The following is a 21024-nucleotide window of genomic DNA, read 5'->3' on the forward strand; positions in this document are numbered from 1 at the left end:
CCTTAAGGTTCGCAGCCCGATTCGTAACCACTACGCTACCAGAGCTCCTTATCACATGCAGCGTTGTATTTCCATAACTGATCTTGATATGTTCTTTTTGACAATGAATGCAATACTATTCCTCTTAAATTTGACATTTTCAGCATAGTAAACCATGTGGTTGTCAAATTCAAAATGGCCAATACCAGTCTACTCCAGCTCACTAATGCCTAAGATATTGATGTTTATGCATTCCATTTCTTTTTTGACAATTTCTAATTTTCCTAAATTCATGTTGTATACATTCCATGTTCAGGCAGAATTAGTGGATTTGAATAGCTGACCTTGCAATTCAAAACAACCTTGTGTTCTAGTGCTCATCCTACAACGCCACACTAGGACTCTGCTACAATGCATAGCTGGTAGTATTTTAACATAATGGAACACTGAATAACAATGAAAATTAATGAAGCACACAAAAATAATGACGTATCTTATAAAACTGACTCAAGAAATTCATGTTTTATGATCATTATATCCAAAATTTAACAGCATACTGAACTAAAACTTAGCATTTAGGAATGCATGCTGAGATGTTAAAACTATAAAGAAAAGCCAAATAGTGACTATCATAAAGGTCAAGATAATGTTATCTTGACCTTTGTGATAGTTGATGGAGAATAAAACTGGAAATGTAACAAAAACAGGGTTTCTGAGAGGCAGGAAATGTCCTGTTTTTAATATGTCTGATAGACACATGAGTCTTTATTTGTAAGAAGTCATTGTTTCATGCCCTTAATACATTTTAAAAATCACAATTATTGTTAAGTTCCGTAGAATGGTTTCCAACTGATCATAACTCATATATGGTTTCCTAGGAGTGCCTGGTGGGTTTGAATTCATATTCTTGTAGTTATCAATCCAATGCTTATCCTACAGCATTACACTAGGACTCCAAAATTCACAGTTAAAACCTTAAATTAGCATTAATTCTTTAATTTGGTAAGTTTAAAATTGTTATACATGAGATGAATCATGATGAGAGATAACATTTAGACTTTATCTCATTTAACTTTTATAATATTCAGACAAGATATTATGTCACATTTCAAAGATGAAGAGACTGAGGCACAGGGCACTTAAATAACTGACAGAGTCTCAGAGCTAAATAAAAAAGACCATCAGTCTGAAATCCAAATTCCTGCAATGTAATTCTAGAGTCCATGCTCTTCAGCAGTATATTATGTCCCAATATGGAAAAAGAGAGACTCCCTATGTTGGGCGTTATTTTTCTCCCTTGTCAAAATTACTGTGCAGTGTGATGGGTACACTAAGCCTAAAATATTGGTATTTCATGGACTTGGGATATTCATTCTTTGATTTAGCACTCTCCGCTTGTTTCATTTTAAGCTCTGCTGAGGAAGGAAGACAAATCACATTAAGATGACATATTTAGTATTCTAATTTATAATTGAGTAATACCATAAATTACAGTGTTCCTGTTTTCCAGCACACAAGTGTAAATATACTAGACATTCATCATCACTAGCCACAAAAGATATCTCCCTAAAGATCAGAAATTGTTTATTTGTGGGGGGGTTTCTACCAAAAAACTAGCTAAAAAAAAGGGGTAAATTCAGGGAAGGGGTATGGAAAAAATCCACTCTCTGAAAATTAGTTAAAACACTCTTTTCTAATTATGTCTACCTAGAAACTTCAGTTAGTTTTTTACAGGAATGAGAGCTCTGTAGTTGTTAAATGCCATCAAGTCAGTTTCAACCCACAGTAACCCTGTATAAGTTTTCCGAAGACCACCTTGTGGGTTTGAACAGCCAACTTTGTGGTTCGTAGCCCAGTGCAAATCTTACAGCACCACTCCAGGAGCCCAGCTCCATAGTTAGCTGAGCTCAAATATCAGTTCAACTACTTTCTAATTACGTGATCTGGAACAATTTACTTAACTAACTTCTATATCAGTTTCCTCTTGTGTAAAGTGAAGCACTTAAAACATAGCCTGAAGAGTAGCAAATGTCATACAAGTGTTCGTTGTTATTATTTGTTGTGCCGTCGAGTCGATTCCGACCCATACAAGGTTTCCAAGGAGCTGCTGGAGAGCTTGAACCACCGATCTCATGGTTCAAACGACTTTGAAGTCTGACTCATTAGCCCACAGCGCCACATATACTAACTCTATTTCCTTCAGAATTTTACCTATATCTATCCCTTCCTCATCAGTCCAACTGCTATAACCTATGGTATTCCCCCCATCCTTTCATTATTATGCTACTTTTTTTGCTGATGCTGGTTGTTTTCCAATTCATGGATTTCCAATCCATAGGATTCTGAAGGTTTTTAATAAAAGATTTCCACGCAAGTCTTCCAAGGCGCCACTCTGGACTTTGAATCATGAGTATTATGAATGCTAACTCACTTGCGCCACCTAGCGACTCCTTACCTACAAGCCTCTTAACTGGAATCCATTGTGAAGACACCACCAGATTATTATCCAAAAGATAACTGCTCATAAAATTGGCCCTTAAAACGTATTCTCCTTTAAAAAATATATATCTACTATCTAAATTAAAATTTCTTATTCTGTTATCAATGTTTCCAATTTGGCTTAGCTTTATTTTCTGGTGTTGTTATTTGTTTTCAGCGGGAGACAAGTAAATTATTGTTTCCAAACTTATCAATGTGTCATTCACTGGATGTGAAATATGCCTCTTCATCTTTAAACTCTGGAAGTCCACTTCCTTTGATTTCTATGTTAACATTTTCCATTCACATGTAAACCTAGCTCAAATGCATTCTTCATGATGAAATCTTGCACCAATGTAGCTCCAACTTAAGTCTCAGTTCTCAGATGTTCTCTAATGATTTTTTTCACAAATCTGTAAGTTTTCTTATTGCTTTAATTATTGGAAACGACATTCTCAGTTTGTTTAGTTTATATACCACACTCATTACTGAAACATTGGAGGTTCAAACGCAACAGAGGCACCTCCAAAGAAAGTCCTGACTATCTATTTGCAAAAAATCCAATCACCTTAGGGAGAACAATTCTTCCACTACATCCAGGAGTTCACCAACTACTCTACAGTCATTACTAGAGTAAAGTACGAAACTATGTCAAAAATGAAGAGGCTGATTTGTTAAATGACGTGAAGTGATAAGAGATTCAGTGCGAAGAATGAAATGAAAATAATGATCATCAGATCATTGAAAAGGTAAAGTAAGCAGTATGGCCAAGGTGTAAAAAGTGTCACTCTGACACACAAGAAGATGAAAATGGGGAAGAGATGATTAGGTCAAGCTTAATTCCTCATTGCAAACTTTTGTCTACTGCATAGAGAAACTGAAAGACTACAAGAAAAAGTTACACATTTCAAATTTTGGAAAAGCAAGAATAATAGAACCATAAAATATTGATTCTGAACCCAGGAAAAGAACTTTTGAAATGTTTAAGCTTTCTTTAATCAAACACCTTTTTTTTTCTCCCCCAAGACAATTACTTTTAGATTGTTTTGTAATCCCATTGACAATCTAAGGCAATTATTATTTTTTTAATTCAATCACAAACTTCTCACAATTTTATACATTGTTGTGAATAATTCATTTACTAAAGGCATTGTATTGTGATCTGAGATTTGTGAACAATGTTTTCATAAGAGTTAAAAAAAGAGAAAGATCAGCCACAGATTGTCAGTACTTAATGCCCAGGTTAAGAAGATAAAGAAAAGCTTTAGAAGTAAAATAGGCCTTTAGCGTCATTACCATAATGAGAGACTTAAACTTTCTGAGGTACATTTTCCTTATATGACAAATGGGAAGGATAGCTTATATAATGAAAGAATGATGCTATTGCTTAAATTAACTGAGGTGCTGAATGTAAAATGTATGGTACAGAGTCAATACTTTATATTGTATTCCTGTCCCCAATCCTTCAGATTCTATTAATTGTTTAATAAAGCAATGTCTAAGATTATTTTTACAAATTATTACACAAGGCTTTTAACTATTTTATTCATTTATTTTTAAGCCTTCCCTGCCTCCTAACAAAACAAAAGCAGACTACAGAGGCACTTCACAACTGCCTGTTCTTCGCTCCAAAAATATACAAACACAACACTGTCAACCTTAGGATCTCAGGTCAACAAATGTTGGGATATGTATGTATGCTTATTTTGTATACTTTATATATAGTGCTCAGCTGCCAACCTAAGGTTGGCAATTCAAGCCCACCAGCTTCTTCCCAGGAGAAAGCTGAGCACTTACCTTACACCTTACAAGGCAGTTCTACTCTGTCCTACAGAGGTCATTATGAAAGAGACTAGATGTCAGTGGCTTGGTTTGGTTTTACATACATGAGGGCTATAAAAAGTTCATGGAAAAATACCATTTTACCTTTTAATTCCATTTTTTCCACACAATTTCTGAAGTGCAAAGGTACATACTGATTGACTAAATTAAATCATATTGCTCTGTTTACAAAAACTTGACTTTAATTTCATTTTGAGCAGTCAATAGTATTCACACTGTTAGATGCTTTTTATGATAGGACTATGAAATTAGGAGGCTTTATTTAAAAATATAATTGAATTAATATGTCCAAATTAATCAATTCCAAATTAGTAACTATTAATATTTGTTAAGAATTTACCTGGAACTGAGACATATATTTTATGTGGACTAACTCATTCACTCCACAGAAGAAAGATGAGGCTTTCTGTTCTTGTGAAGATTCAGTCTCAGAAACCCTACACAGAGTCACTATGAGTCTAAACCTACTAGTTGACACTTTACAACAAAATAACTCATTCAACCCAAATGTAGCAAACTCCAATCACATATCCTGGTGTGGTGCTGTAGGATAAGCACTGGACTGCAAGGTAGGTTCCAACTGCAAGGTCATTGGTTCAAACTCACCAGCCATTCCTTGGAAACATCATACAGGGTCAATATGAGTTGAAAAGACTCAATAGCACTTAACAGCAAGAGCATTCATTTTACAGAGCATTAAGTTGTTTGTCCAACATTACCTAGCTAGAAAGCAGATAGGGCCAAGTTTTAAAGGAGGTGGTCTGAGTCCTTAAATCACTATGCTACACTGCCTTTTTTACAAATTAGTTTCCTTGGGAGAAAATGTATAAAACATCAATACTGTCATCATTGTTTCTACTTTCTTTGGAAGTAGTATTTTATAAGTGTCCTCAGATAATCTCACTTCATCAACAAAGAATGCAAGACAAAGACTCTACTTCCATGGTCCCTGTCATTTCTAAGATAAGCAAATCATACTGTGTGGTGGTGGTCATGTGCCATGGAGTCGGTTCCGAGTCATAGCAACCCTGTACAGGGTTTCCGAGGCTGTAAATCTTTACGGGAGCAGAAAGTCTCATCATTCTCCTGCCAAACACTGGTAGTTTTGAACTGCTGACCATGAGATTAGCAGCCTGATTCGTAACCACTACGCTACCAGAGCTCCTTAGTATTTGCTGAATGAAAAAGGACTCCTAAAGAATTTTCAAACTTTTATTCTAAATGCTTTTTATCAAAGAATAATGTAGGTGGTATATAAACGTTCAGGTGTCTAAGTTTTCACACATATATCCTACTATATCAAAACAATCCAAATCAAAATTTGGAAACTGTCATTTGAAATGAAAGCAATGACATCATTGTTGTTAATTGCCTTCCAGTGAGTTCTGATTCATGGTGACCCTTTATAGGGTTTTGAAGGTTGTAAATCTCTATAGAAACAGAAAGACTCATCTTTTGCCTTAGAGCAGCTGGTAGATTTTTGAACTGCCAACTTTGTGTTTAGCAGTCTGGTGCTTATCCTACATCCCACCAGAGCTCCTTAATAATATAACAATAAATTGCTTTTAAAAATTCTGTACATTTTTATGTTAATTATTAAATAGAGCCAAAATTCAAAAGAAATCAGAATTTCTTAAACTCTAAAGTATTCAGGCTCTTAAATCAAAGTTACTCAATTTTTAAATTACTGCTGGAGGCAGCATTAGTAAAAAGTCTTGAGTTTAAAGCCCAGATCCAGCCATCACTTTGAAGATATAATGAACAACCAATTAAAACTTCCCAAGTCTCAGTTTTCTTCATTTATAAAATGGGAATACAAATGATGTTTTTTTAATATTTTGAGGATTAAATAAATGCTCATAAAAATAGCCTATACTCAACAAACCTTTTTGTGGCTGTTACATGCCATCAAGTAGGATTTGACTCATAGCAACCCTGTATAGGATTTCCAAGAAGTGGCTCGTGGGTTTGAACCACAGACCTTGTGGTTAGTAGCCCAGTGTCGATCCTACAGCTCCACACCAGAACTCCATCAGCAAACCTTACTACCTATTATTTCAAATCTTTTTTAAAATTTTTCATATCAACACTAGAAAGTATCATTAATCATTCCTTATACTCTTCAATTTATGACTAAGAGAAAATAATAAAACCATTCATTTGTTGTTGCTGCTTGTTGTTAAGTGCCACAAAGTCTGTTTCAACTCATACCGACCCTGTATAGCGTTTCCAAGAAACAGCTAGTGAGTTTGAACCACTGACCTTGTGATTCAAATCAACTTTGCAGTCTAGTGCTTTATCCCACAGTGCCATACCAGGTCTCCATGGCATTAGAAATCTTGAAATTATAGCAAATAGTTTATCAAGTTTTTATTTTTTATAGACATTTTTCAATATTCACAAATGTCAAGAACTGTAAATAGAAATATGTTATTTTATGGCTATCTGCAAAATTCATTCAGGATGACTGCAATTCAGAGGAAAAATAAAAATATGTATTACTTACTGTATACAGTGCTTGGCAATTTCAAAATGATTTGCAAACATTCATCCTCAAAATATTCCCACAAAATGCATCTGTGGAGGAAGAGAAAGTCCAAAAAGATAAGTAATTTGACAAGGTCACAGAAGAAAAAAAATAATAATCTAGACCAACATACATTCCAAATCTACAGTTGAATATACTAAAATAACATACAGTTTGCAACCATACCATTAGCAAAATATAATAGGCAGATGAACAAAAGTATTACCAAGTACATGTAAAATACTCTAAAGATCACTCAAAGAGGGCAAAAAGTAAGAAAAATAAAAATTATATGGAGGAAACGCTTTGTTCCCACAAAATTGATATAACAGGAGAAAAGCGATTTTTAAAACAAGAGATCTATACATATATTGAGTGCACAGATATCCCATATTTAAAAATACCAATAATTCAGGAGTTCTGGTGTGGCATTGTGGGTTAATGTGCTAGACTACAAAGTCAGTTTGAACCACAGGGTAAGCGGTTCAAGCTCAGCAGCTGCTCCTCAGAAACTCTACACAGGGTTGCTAAGGGTCAGAACCCACTGTACTGCACTGAGCAACAACAACAACATACAAATAATTCAAGTTTTTAAATGTACTTTTGTCTGATCTATGGAGGTCACTGAGGTACATGAAATTTTGCTTATCTTATCCAAAGAATGGCAACAGTTGACTTTGTAATTGCATTTCAATTCTAACTGAAAACCAAGCTCAGAGAAAAATACAGATATGCCATTTGCAAACATCACAATGATCCACAAGCAGATTCATTTTTTTTTGTTTTGTTTTCCTGGAAGTCACTGTGATTATAAGGAAAAAATTTCTAAATTTAATTTAATCAAATTTCATTATTTTAAAGGAGGAATGTAGTAAGAATACATATTAATTACAAAACTCAAAATATTTCAACTTAAATTTTGTTACTAACTTTTATGATTCTGTTTTATGAAGAAACTGTTTAAAATTAGGCAAAATAAAACACACCTCATGAAAAATAAACATAACTCTTTTGATATATTTTAATGTTGTGGCGCTGTAAGATAAGCACTGCAAGGCTGCAAGGCTGGCTGTTCAAACCTATCAGCTTCTCCTCGGAAACCCTATACAGGATCACTATGAGTCAGAACTGACTTAACAACAATAAGAACACAGTTTCAAACAGAACAGATACACAATAGACAATACAAATCAATATTTCCTCTAAGAACGGATTATATTTCAGAGCCAAAGTTTTTACAAGAATATCAGCTCTCATTTGAAAAAAAAAGTGCCCAGAAAGACTTGCTTACTTATAGCAAGCACTAAGTAGAAAACCAGTTTACTAATACAACAGGGGTGTTCGTGTTCATCAAAACCAATTGTAACCAAATCAACAGCTAAATATGCAGAGCAAACATTCTGAGTAGAAAGATGAATTTATCTTCTGATCGTGTGTGAAAGACACCAGAAATGTATTGAGCTCTACCTGGCATAGGACTGAATGATTCTACAAATGCTCTCAAGTAAGAGGAAAATGTATAGTTAGTAAACTTACAGCTCAATTACCAAAGAAAATATGTATTTTATAAATGACATTTTTTTAAGAGTAAAACTCGTAACTCAACATTGTTGTTAAGTGTTGTTGAGTTGATGCTGACAAGCAACCCTATATAGGGTTTCCACGTAAAGACCCTGTATTGGGTTTCTGAGGAGTGACTTTGTGGTTCAAACTGACCTTACAGTCGAGTGCTTATCCTACAGGATCCCACCAAGTGAGTTCTGATTCATAATCTTCCTGCATAGGGTTTCTGAGGAGCGGCTAGTGTGTTTGAACCATTGCTTGTGGTTCAAACTGACCTTGTAGTCAGAAGATACTAATTTACTTTCACATATAATTTGAGTAGAATTATGACGGTATTAAAATGAGCAGATCTATATATTTCTTCATCTATTAACATTGATATGGGCCTAAGGTAGATTATCATGTGAATTGCCAGTTTTGACAAAGCCAACAGGCAGAGAGACTGAAGTCAGAAACAGTGTTTTCCAACCCAGGTTTCTCCTTACTACAACATCTGCCAGCCCGAAAAGAGACTGCAAACTCAACAGCTCATAACCAAATCTGGTTTACTGACATGTTTTGTTTGTCCCACAGGAAGGTTTTTTGTTTTGTTTTGTTTTTTTTAATTGAACTATTCAAAATCAGGAGATGTCTCATAAGAATCAAAATGCTTTTATTTTTGAAAGAAAGAAAATATTGTTAAGACTGCTTGCAACTTCCATATGGACCAGAGTAATAGTTGCCCTTCTTTAGACATGTCATGCTTTCTACACTCATTCAATCCCAACTTTGGTAAATTGTCTTTACTCTATCAGTTTTAATTAAGCATAAAATTTTGCTCCTCTCTTCCAGGCATCCTCTAACTACCAACAAGATGAAGTCCTCTCTGCTTGCTATGAAACCTTACAAAAGACTTTAATATGCCTAACAATCTTATTTCATCAGTTGAAGCAACTGGAAATTACTACTCTTTTTCATTGGATTGGCATGTTGTTGTTAGGTTCTACTGAGTGAAATCTAACTCATAACCATCCTGTACCCAACCGATGGAAACAATGCTCAGTCCTCCATCACCCTCTCAACTGTTATTAGGTTTGAGGCCATTGCCAGAGCCACTATGTCAGTTCATCTCAGTGACATTCTTCCTCTTTTGCATTATTTGAATTAATGATCGGGGAAAAAAACATGTATTCCAGAAAAAAAAAAAAAAAAAACTTCGAAGATTAATAGATAGACCATTAATAGATGTTGGTGCTGTTGTTAAGTGCAATCAAGTGAGTTCAGACTCACAGAGACCCTGTATAGAATTTCTGAGGAGTGGCTGGCAGGTTTGAACTGCTGACTTTTCAGTTCAAACCAACCTTGTGGTCCAGTGTTTATCCTCTAGTGACATATGAGAACTCTCAGGTGGATCATGTTAAGGTAATTTGAATGATTTTTTAAAACTAAATCTTCATTGAAACTAGGTAAACAGGATCAAGGGAACATTAACCATGAAAGAGAAAGATAAGCAATCCACAAACTCTCCTTAAATCATGAAAATATACTGCAAAATGTCCTGAAATATCAGTAGTTTTACAGAGTGTTTGAAAGCTATGAACCTGGAATTTGGGGTAGCTGATGTAACAACTTTCAAAATCTGAAACTTTTTACGTATTCTTTAAAAAATAAATAAATAAATACACACACACATACACACACATGAAGGGACTTTAAAAAGTTCATGGAAAAATTGAATTAAAAGATAATGGAACTCTTCCATGAACTTTTGAAGCCCCTCTCATATACATGCCACCAACAAAAACAAATAAAAACACATAAATCTTAGGCCTTCTAAATCACTGGGAGATGGAGAATAATAAAAATGTCAAATTGCCTATACATAGAGAATCAAACAGAAATCTCTAGTAGAACTATCTTTCAAGTTCCTACCATATTGCATAAGAGATCTAGAAAGAATAAATAAATAAATTGATTAAATAACCATGAGGAAGAGAGAAACATAAGTTCTCAAGAGTGACACAAAAATCACTTGCAGAAAAAACCCACTCAAACTTTAAAGATACTAAAAAAAATTTGTTGGCGTATCAGGACCCTGACTACATATAAGAGATTTAAAAATTCACGGTATGTCAGGTGACAACATTTTTTTTCTCGAGGTAATTTTAAAATGCTATAGCTGTATCAAAAGGGCACAGGCCCCTGGTTTCAGAAGCTCCCAATGTTCATATGTGGGACAACTGGCACAACAAAATAAGTGGTTTTTATAAAAGATTAAAAACATTAAATAAAAGTATCAATAAACAGATGAATAAAGTATATTATGAAGAAGAGAAATGTTTCTTTAAAGTGGAATGCCACTTAGCAAATATAGAAGGAATGACAGAATCAGAAAATCAATATTAGGCAAACACTGCAGTAATGACTGATTCAGTCAAGGAAAAGCCAGTGGAACTTTGTTGTTGTTGTTGTTAAGTGCCACTGATTTGGTTCCAACTCATAGCGACCCTGTATAGTGTTCCCCAGGAGCAGTTGGTGAGTTTGAACCATCGACCTTCTTGTTCGAACCAACCTTGTGGTCCAGTGGTTTATCCTGCAGCGCCACACCAGTTCTCAAAGAAGACATTTTCATAGACTTCAAGAATCTTCCTACAAACTTATAGAGGAAGTTCAAAAAAAAAACTGATGATCTTGTCTGTTAACCTTCACTCAATACATAATAAAAAGTCTAAAAAGAAAAAAAAAGAATCTTCCTACAAAATGATTATTGATTACAGAAAAAGAGTCCTGGTGTGGTACTCCAATTACAGCACTGGACTGCAAGGTCAGTTTGAACTACAAAGTCTGTTCAAGCTCATAAACTCCATATAGGGTCGCTCTCAGTCAAAACTGACTCGATGGCACTTAACAACAATGGCAAAATCTGGCAAGGATTACCTTAAGTAAGTGACCAAAGACAATATTATCAATAATGAGACAAATACAATGTACTGAGAAGGACACAGCATCATTTATATGGTACACCACCAAACATACATAATCCGAATCTTATCATAAGAAAGCAAAAAGCAAACCTAAATTGAGGATATTCTACAAAATGTTTCACCTGAGCTCTTCAAATCTCAGTTATTAAAGATGAGGAAATGTTCTACATCAAAGAAGTTTAAAGTTTTAATCACCCACTTATTTCCTAATGCCTCTCTTTCTTCCCATATCCACTTTGGAATCCTGCAAATCTACCACAGACTTAGCATCTTTTTTACTCTGTAAAGTCCGTATTTTATATTCTGGAAAGTAATATAAATATCATTCTACAAGCATTTAGTAGATGTTTCTGGGATCTTTCCAGGTCTGACCCAACAAGTTCCCCATTCAATGAGTGTATATAAAAGCTATGCCTCCCTTTACACAAGACTACATTTTCTCTACTGGTTGAAAACACTGTGTGAGACAGCAACTAAACCTTACCTTTCTGAAGTGAAGATATATGAACTCTGGCTTCTTCTATTTAAGTCCTGTCATTGTGTCAGAGAATAAAATTAGATTAACTCAGAGTGATTTACTTCTCTCAAAGTCAGGCTGTCTGTTACCCCCATTCTTTCTATTCTGCAGTGTATTAAAATCAAGTGTCTTTTTGATTTATTCCTCTATTTTCCAAGATATCAAGGCAAGGCCAATTAATCTATAATTCTGAAGTCATCACTAGTCTTTCTCTCTCTCTCTTTTCATTTTTCCTTCAAGATCCCAAAGCTAACATACATGTATTCTTTCTATTACAGATACAACTTGATAATGGTCTATGAGAATTTTAATCATGAAAGGTATCAGGATCTCCTGATCAGTGGATAATCAATGTTTTAATTTAATTCTCCTGTAGTTAACCCATTTATATTAGTGCACACTTCCATAAAATTGTGGTTACACGCCTCAGTAGTTCTTTCACCAAGATTCTACTTATATTTGCCAATTGATCTTTGATATGCACACTGTGGAAATACCTAGTTTAAGATTCTTTCATCTACCTTTCTTCTTTATTCAACCAATTTGGAAGAAGTCAGAGATTTGTTTTTAACTCAAATGGGTTTTCAGTCAACGAATGGTTCTTGTTATTTTGTTTCATTTTCTTCAACAAATGTTGAAGAAATTGGTAAAATATCCCAAATACTAACCAGATTCTCTGTTTAGTGTTGTAGTTGTGTGACATCAAATTGATTCCAAACTTTAATGACCCTATGTTGTTGTGAGGTTGACCCAGGACCAGGGAGTGTTTCATTCAGATCCAACTCATAGAAATCCTACACAGGGTTTCAGAGGATCAGTTAGTGGGTTTGAACTACTGACCTCCCCATTAGCAGTACACTGTTTGTCCTACAGTACCACATCAAGATTCCACATCTTTTAGAGGCTGTCCATATTTTTTAGCTCATGGCCCACTTCATATATCTTCAGAGTCAATGACAACACAGATTTATGACCCTGTTTACACTGTCGTATTTCTTTTTATTTTATTTCCCTCATCCCTTAAATAATCTCCCTATTTTAAGGTTACCTGATTAGTAGCCTTAATTCTATCTTCAACCTTAATCCCCCTTTGCCATGTAACAACAATATAGTCATAGGTTTTAGAGATTAGGGCATGGACATTGTTGGGGGTACAGGGATACCAGTCTACCTACCATAAGAGGTAATCACTATTTTGACTTCTAACGTCAAAAAGTCATTTTGTTCTTAAATTTCATATAAAAGAAATGATACATTACATTCTCTCTTCATTCACTCAACCTGATGTTTCTTGGATTTTGACTCTATTTCAATAGTTTGCTCTTTTTAATTGTTCTACAATATTTTACCATGTGACTTAATATTACACTTCACCCATCCAGTCTACTGTCAAAGGAAATTTGGGGTTTTGAAGATTTTGTCTAGTTTGAATTAATCTAAAGACATTTTTGCTCAAAGTTGTGTGGACACCTGTACTCACTTCTTTTGGGAATATATAAAAGAATGGGATTGTTCAGTTTAAGACTTTTGTGCTTAGCTTTAGTAGAAACTACTGTCCAGTTTTCCAAATTCTGTTTGCCTTGTTGCATTACCACCATCACACTAAAGACTAAAGACCAGAAGAGTTGTGGGATGACATCAAGACCTTCAGACAGGAAGAAAGCAGAAAGTCATTAAGAAGACAAGAAAGAAGGAAAAGGTCAAAATGGGTGTCAGAAGACACTCTGAAATTTGCTCCCAGCACACAGATGCTAAAGCAAATGGAAGAAATGAGGAGGTCCAAGAGCTGAACGGAAAATTTTAAAGGTCAGCTAGAGAAGACAAAGTCAAATATTACAATGAAATGTGCAAAGATCTGGAGTCAGAAAACCAAAAAAGAACACACTCAGCATTTCTCAAGCTGGGGGAACTGAAGAAAACATTCAAGCCTCAACTTTCATTATTGAATAATTCTCTGGGCAAATTATTGAATGATAAAGAAAGCATCAAAAGAAGATGGAAGGAATACACAGAGTTACTGTATCAAAAGGAAATGATTGATGATCCTGAGGGAAGAAGTCCAAAGTGCATTGAAGGAATTGGCAAAGAACAAGGCTCCAGGGATTGATGGAACAAAAATTGAAATGAAATTTCAAGAAAGTGAGGTAGCACAGGAAGCACTCACTCATCTATGCCAGGAAATTTGGCCAGACGATTGGAAGAGATCCGTATTTGTGCCCATTCCAAAGAGAGGTGATCCGCTGGAATGCAGAAATCATCGGGCAATATCTTTGATAGCCCATGTGAGTAAAGTTTTACTAAAGGTAATACAGAAACGACTGCAAGCATACATTGACAGATAACTTCCAGAGCTTCAAAGGCAGATTCAGAAGAGAACGTGGAATGAGGGATAGCATTGTTGACATCAGGTCGATCTTTGTTAATAGCAGAGAATACCAGAAAGATGTTTACTCATGCTTTATTGACTACACAAAGGCTTTCGATTGCGTGGATCATGACACACTATGGACTACATTGCAAAGTATGAATATTCCAGAACACTAAATTGTGCTCATGAGGAATTTATACATGGACTAAGAGGCAGTTGTTAGAACAGAACATGGGAACACTAAATGGTTTAAAAATAAGAAAGGTGTGCAACAGTGTTGTATTCTTTCACCAAACTTATTCAACCTGTATACTGAGCAAATAATCCGAGAAGCTGGTTTATTTTAAGAAAAACATGGCATCAGGATTGGAGGAAGACTAACAACCTGTGATATGCAAACAACATAACCTTGGTTGCTAAAAGTGAAGAGGACTTAAAATACTGATGAAGATGAAAGACCACAGCCTTCGGTATGGATTGCATTTCAATGCAAAGAAAACAAAAATCCTCACCACTGGACCAATAAACAACATTGTTATCAATGGAGAAAAGATTGAAGTTGTGAAGGACTTCATTCTTCTTGGATCAACCATCAACACTCATGGAAGCAGTAGTCAAGAAATCAAAAGACATTTTGCATTAGGCAAAATCAACTCACAAGTTGCTCCTCAGAAATCCAATACAGGGTTGCTATGGATCAGTACTGACTCAACGGCACTTAACAACAACAAAATAGTTAATTATGCTAAGCACAATGTCATATGCTATTGACTATTCCTAATCTGCTTTGGTGCAGTGCCTATTTGAATCATTTGCTTATTTTCAAATTGTTTTTAGTTTATGATTTATAGGTATTTGTTATATAGCTTGGATATGAATCCTTTGTCAGATTTGCTCATAGAAATAAAATATCTCCTAAAGCCTTCTTAGAATCAAACAGTAGTTTAGCTTAATAAGAATATTGTACTTTTATATTTATATGGAGCCTAGAAGAACCCTGGTTGTGCAGTGAGTTTACTGTTGGGCTGCTAAAAGAAAGGTCAGCAATTCAAACCTACCAGCCTCTGTGATGGAGAAAAATGAGGCACTGTACTTTCGGAAAACATTTGTAGCTTCTGAGACCCTATGGAGCAATTCTAATATGTCCTGTAGTGTCTTTGAGTCTGAATTGACTTGACAGCAGTGGACTTGGTTTGGTTCTTGGAAATGGAGCTCTGGTTGCCCAGTTATTAACTGCTCAGCTACTAACCTAAAGGTTGGGAATTTGAATTCACTAATTGTTTCTCAGGAGGAAGTGTGAGGCAGTCCTCACTGTAAAGACTTGTAGCCTGGGAAACCCTGTAGCAATAAAACTCTGTCTTAAAAGAGCCACAACTCTGTCTACCTAGGATCACTATGAGTTAGAGCGGACTCGATGGCACTCAACTAACAACAAAATGAGTCACATTTGACTTGGTCGCAATGGGTTTGGTTTGACTTGATAAATAAGTATGGGATCAAACAGACAACGATAACTGAAAAGATGCAATAGGAAACATAGAAGGCGTTGAGTTTATGTTACTAAATTAAAAACAAATGGGAAAAGGAAAGTGGGAATGATTGCACAACTCAAACCATGTAATCAATGTCACTGAATGGTGCACACAGACACTGTTGGATGTTCTGCTGTGTATGTTCTCAACAAGAACAAAATAAAATAAATTTTATATGCTTAAAAATAGCTGGAAATTAGTAAAAGAGTCCTGGTGTGACACTGTAGGATAAAGCACATATATACAGTAAAATACTCAGCTGGTGGTGGTGGGTGGTGGTTAAGTGCCGTAGAGTCAGTAGGTTCTGACTCACAGTAATCCTGTAAAGTGTTTCGGAGGCTATAAATCTTTACAGGAACAGAAAGTCTTATCTTTCTCCTGAAGAACAGCTGGTAGTTTCAAACTGCTGACTTTGAGGTTAGCAGCCTGATTCATAACCACTACTTACCAGAGGTCCCTACTACTCAGCTAGTAAGATAAATTAGCACTGGATGGCAAAGTAGGTTTCAACCACAAGGTCAGTGGTTCAAATTCACCAGCCACTCCTTGGAAACTCTATACAGAGTTGCTATGAGTGGGAACCGACTCAACAACACTTAACAGCAAACAAAAACAAGCAATAAAATACAATTTTTAAAAATCTAGTAAAATGTAATAGTTTCATGTGAAGTGATTGTACCTGCCAGTTGCCTTTCCAACAGCAATTCTCCCCATTCTTAGCTGCTATGTGCAATGTCTTCCAGAAATGTAGATGTAATGGTTGGAACTTTGGAAGCTAGTTTGACTGTATTAAATCTTAGAAGGGCTGTGGAGATTCAAGATCCTGGGTGAGATTAGAGAGTCAGTCTTCGATGATGAACATGAGAACTTCATTTTTTGAGAGAATAAAATGAATAATCATTTTTTATGCCACTCTGTGTAGACACTAACACAGCTCCAAATTGATACACATTATTAAAGAATTGAAAGTAAACACAACAAAAAAATTCTCCTTCATGGATTTAATGACTATACAGCTTGCAAATATAACCAAATACTAAAATTCACATGTCAAATCATATATAAAATGAAATCATATTAAAGTTCAGAGAACAGAAATAGGAAGAATTAACATTTGGGAAGCTAGGATACATTAAAATGGCCTCAAGTAGACAAAGTTATATTCTGTGAAAGGATATATTTAATAGGTTTAATTATATTTAATTGTTTGAAGGATTGTTTTTAAAATTAGATTTCAAGAAATAAAATGACTTTAACAGAGGCAGAAACAGATAATTATTAAGACATTAATTACTTTTAAAAAAAAAAAGTGAGAACTCTTTATCTTTAACAGCTTTAAACCTAGATTCAGAACTGGGACCTTTCAAATTACCAGGTGCAGGTATAAGTGGTGTGAAATGTGATGAACTTTAGGTAGAAGCTGTGAGTTAATTTTGTCCTCTGATTTACAGTTAATAGTGGTGCTTTCTCATGTTTTATGTCAGTGTTTAAAGTTATCACATCTTGTATTTGCTTCTGAGAATAAGGTAAAAGTGATTAAAAATGTATCCCAGTGTTCACTACAGCACCCAAATACATGGTGGTAGATTGTGTTTTCCAAAGACGACTGCAACAGCTGCCATCTCATGTGACTTTGATAGTCCCCCATCAATAAATGAAATCTGTTTCTTCTCCTTCTGAAATCTGAGCAGATCCTGAGATTTTTCTGACCAAGAGAATATGATGGAAGCTATATGGTACCTTTTCTAAGAGTAGCTCTTTAACTGGTCTGACATATTCTATTTCCTGCCTCTTGGAGACCTAAGCAGACATGTAAAACATACAGACAACTTGCTGGAGAGAGAAGCTTGGTAAGGAGCACTCCAGCAACAGATGTGCGAGAAAGAAACTATATTAGACATCCTGTTCATTGAGCCTTCAGATGACTTCTAATCATCACCACCATCTTACTGCATCTATAGCAGAGATCTCAACTATGGATCTCCCAACAGAACTATCAACTTAGAGACTTTAAGAAATGGTAACAAATTTCTGTCTTAAGCCACTAGGTTTCAGGATATTTTCCTGATCATAAAAATGTAATAGTCCTAAAGTCTAAAAAAGTATACTGCAATGATATGACATTGCTTATGTATTCATATATTTGAATTCACATATACTTATATTAGCATATACTGACCCAAATGCTAATTATATTTATTATAACCTCTCCTTTTCTTTTTCTGTCTCTATATCTAGCTATATGAGTTATACTTCCAATTGTTTAAAATTATTTCCAGTTGTTTTCCTAGCTTCTCTACGGCATGTGTATTGATACACATGTTAGGTACATGTGGGGGGAGGGGAAAGGGCCTACACTAAAATAGAATATGTAACAAAACACAAATTTTGAGCTCTGTACCAATGTGAAGAATTAATAGTGTAGAAGACAGTTTAAATTTGTTTTCTGTATTCACCAAAAGCTAACCTAACACAATAAAAGTAAAGTTACATGCAATTAAATTCAAGCCCAGCCCAAGGAAAAGCTTTCTTACCATAAGAAATGCCAAAACAGAATGAAATGCTCTAAGAAAAGGTCAAAGGAAGAATTCAAGAAGTTGAACAACCTTTATCCAGAAAGGTTGAAATGGACTTGAAACACTGACTAATTCTTGGACTTACATGGTTTTTAAGGACTCTCTTGATCCTGAGTGTTTGAGCAATTTGAGATGATTATTTCTGAAAGGTATTATGTTAATATTTTTATAGCATCATTGTATTGCAGAAAAAGATACAAGGTACCTCATAAAGATTCACTGAATAGAATATGATTAAATTCATAGTCCTTGATTGAATCAATATTTAACAATATAATTAAGACATTCATTTAATGACAAGCTGCATAAGGGGGCTTCAAAAAGTTTATGAAAAAACACGACTAAAAGAAAATGAAAATTTTCCATGAATTTTGAAGCTCTCTCATATTAAGAACTTTGCTAGGTTTCAAGAGTACAATGAGGAATGTGCTGTCTCCATAGTAAAAAAGCTTAAATCTTTAAAAAGCTAAAACAAAAACCTGGATGAGGAACACCAGCTATGATAGCATGTTGTAAATTCATACATCAACAATTGGAATGAAGTATTAAGGGAAAGGAAACGAAAATTCCTATGTTGGGGATTATGAAGTGGTATCATTTGAAGTATTCCTTAATACATGAAAGTAGGTAATTCTTGGAACGAATAGCAGCGTGACCGAAGAAATAATATCATGAGCACTTAAAACATGCTGAGGCAACAGAAGTAATTCAAGAAGTCCTAACAGTAGATAAAAAGATGGTTAAAAAAAACAGATATTAGACTTTAAAAGTCATTTGAGATGGGTTTTGAAGGGTCTTGAAAGATATAGTGAAGAATTTGAAATTTAGTCTGTAGAGCTCTTAAAGGTTTATAATGCTCAGAACTATATGTAAAGAGATATTTCTACTGACAATGTGCAGTATGTAACATGCTGCATGATGTGGGGCCACTTTATATTACCGAAACATGTCAGTCTCTGGTTTAGCCCAAACAGAGCCTTGGTCAAGGGCAGGTGGATGACAAGATCATAGCTTGAGATCTCTTTTCATATCAAACTCCGAGAATGTAAGTCCAGTTCAAAAGAAATGAGTTCCAGATAAATTCTTATAAACGACTAGTGGCAGAACTCTAGGGCCAGTTTGGTGAAGATCATAAAGGCATTGTGATTTCAAATATCCCATGAGTGTGACAAGAAGTATATAAAGTGCACAATCTTTCACTAGCTGACAATGGAATGTCAGGAGGAAAAAAATCATAAAGAAGACATTAATATAGCACAGTGGAGAGGCAGTTTCAACAATCCTACTGAGAAAGCCAGATAGAAATTTGACTGACCTAAATCCTAACTGGCCTGTATGATTTTCCAAAGTTGCCTCTGTTGCTTTGGAAGGCCCAGGGGGCCTATCTGTGCATATGCAATCTAATTAAATGCATGTAGTAAGAACTTAATTGTATACGGTATTTTGCTAGATACAGCACAAAAAGATCCATGTTGGACTGGCTCTTTGGATTTCATTATCTACAATAGATATAGATTAACATCTACAATTTATGCAGATGTAGGGGATTCATTGGAGTCCTGGTGTGGCACCGTGGGTTAATGCGTAGACTGCAAAGCCATTTGAACTGCAAGGGCAGCGGTTCAAGCTCACCAGCTGCTCCTCAGAAACCCTATACAGGGTCGCTATGCATCGGAACGGACTCGATTGCACTTAACAACAACAACAAAGGGATTCACTGAACTTTAGGAACTGGTACAAATACTTATATTAAAGGTTTCAAAAGTATTAGTAAGTGGAACGATTGTTCTATTTGTTCCATTTCAAGGGGAAACACAGTAAAGGGTCAGAAACAAAGTGCAGGTGACTCAATGTTACCCTTTGAGCTACTAAATGAGAACGGAAAGCTTTTCCCAATTCAGGTTTATTGTTGTTGTTGTGTGCCATGGAGTTAGTTCCAACTCATAGTGACCCATGACAAGGTTTCTGAGGCTGTAAATCTTTATGGGACCAGAAAGCCTCAACTTTCTCCTACATAACAGTGGTAGTTTCCAACTGCTGACCATGAGATTAGCAGCCCGATTCATAACCACTATGCTACCAGAGCTCCTTTATTCAGTTTTAACAGCGCTAAAATCCAGGAGCAGCCAAGCAATCTGAGGCACATCATGTCATATGGCTCCGGGTGCTTGAAAGGAGAAACAGGCCAACCACAACACAGCACCAACCTGGGGATACAAGCTCCTTTTCTTCTTTTTTCATTTGATGGTGCTACTGTTGTTAGACCATTCCAACTTCCAACAAGCATATAGGGTGGCTTCTCTACTGATGTTAGCAAAAACATAGACACTCCTGATTTTTAAAAAAATAAATAGAAGGTGTGAACCAGAATAAGTAGATAATGTGAAAGAAAAGTTTCAAACGGTCTCGTTTATTGCTGAGACAAAATACAGACAAAGTGTGTGAGATCAGAATTCTTAAATCCTCTGAATGACTTGCTTTATGGCAATCAGCCAAGCATATCATCAGATCAGAATTCTAGATACTAAAAAACCTCACTGTCCTTGAAACCCCTGCATAGTGGTACATGAACAAATGAGGCTCACATTTTCCTAAAATATACAGCTTTGAGTAACATAGCATGAACACATTTGCTGAAAAACATAGGAAGAAAAGCTACAAAGTCCACAAAATAACAAT

At 35.3% G+C, this 21024-nt stretch overlaps 1 protein-coding gene across 1 annotated transcript in view; it reads right to left on the bottom strand.

Annotated features, from left to right (window-relative positions):
- GALNT13 (UDP-N-acetyl-alpha-D-galactosamine:polypeptide N-acetylgalactosaminyltransferase 13 (GalNAc-T13)) overlaps window positions 1–21024 on the bottom strand; it is a 917208-nt gene that overhangs the window by 870778 nt on the left and 25406 nt on the right. The window contains exon 2 of the mRNA XM_006834533.1: window positions 6806–6876. The gene's annotated coding sequence lies outside the window, so the exon portion shown is untranslated. The remainder of the gene's footprint in view (window positions 1–6805; window positions 6877–21024) is intronic.

The sequence above is a fragment of the Chrysochloris asiatica genome, unplaced genomic scaffold (genome assembly GCF_000296735.1).
Source record: "Chrysochloris asiatica unplaced genomic scaffold, ChrAsi1.0 scaffold00012, whole genome shotgun sequence".
Taxonomy (NCBI): domain Eukaryota; kingdom Metazoa; phylum Chordata; class Mammalia; order Afrosoricida; family Chrysochloridae; genus Chrysochloris; species Chrysochloris asiatica.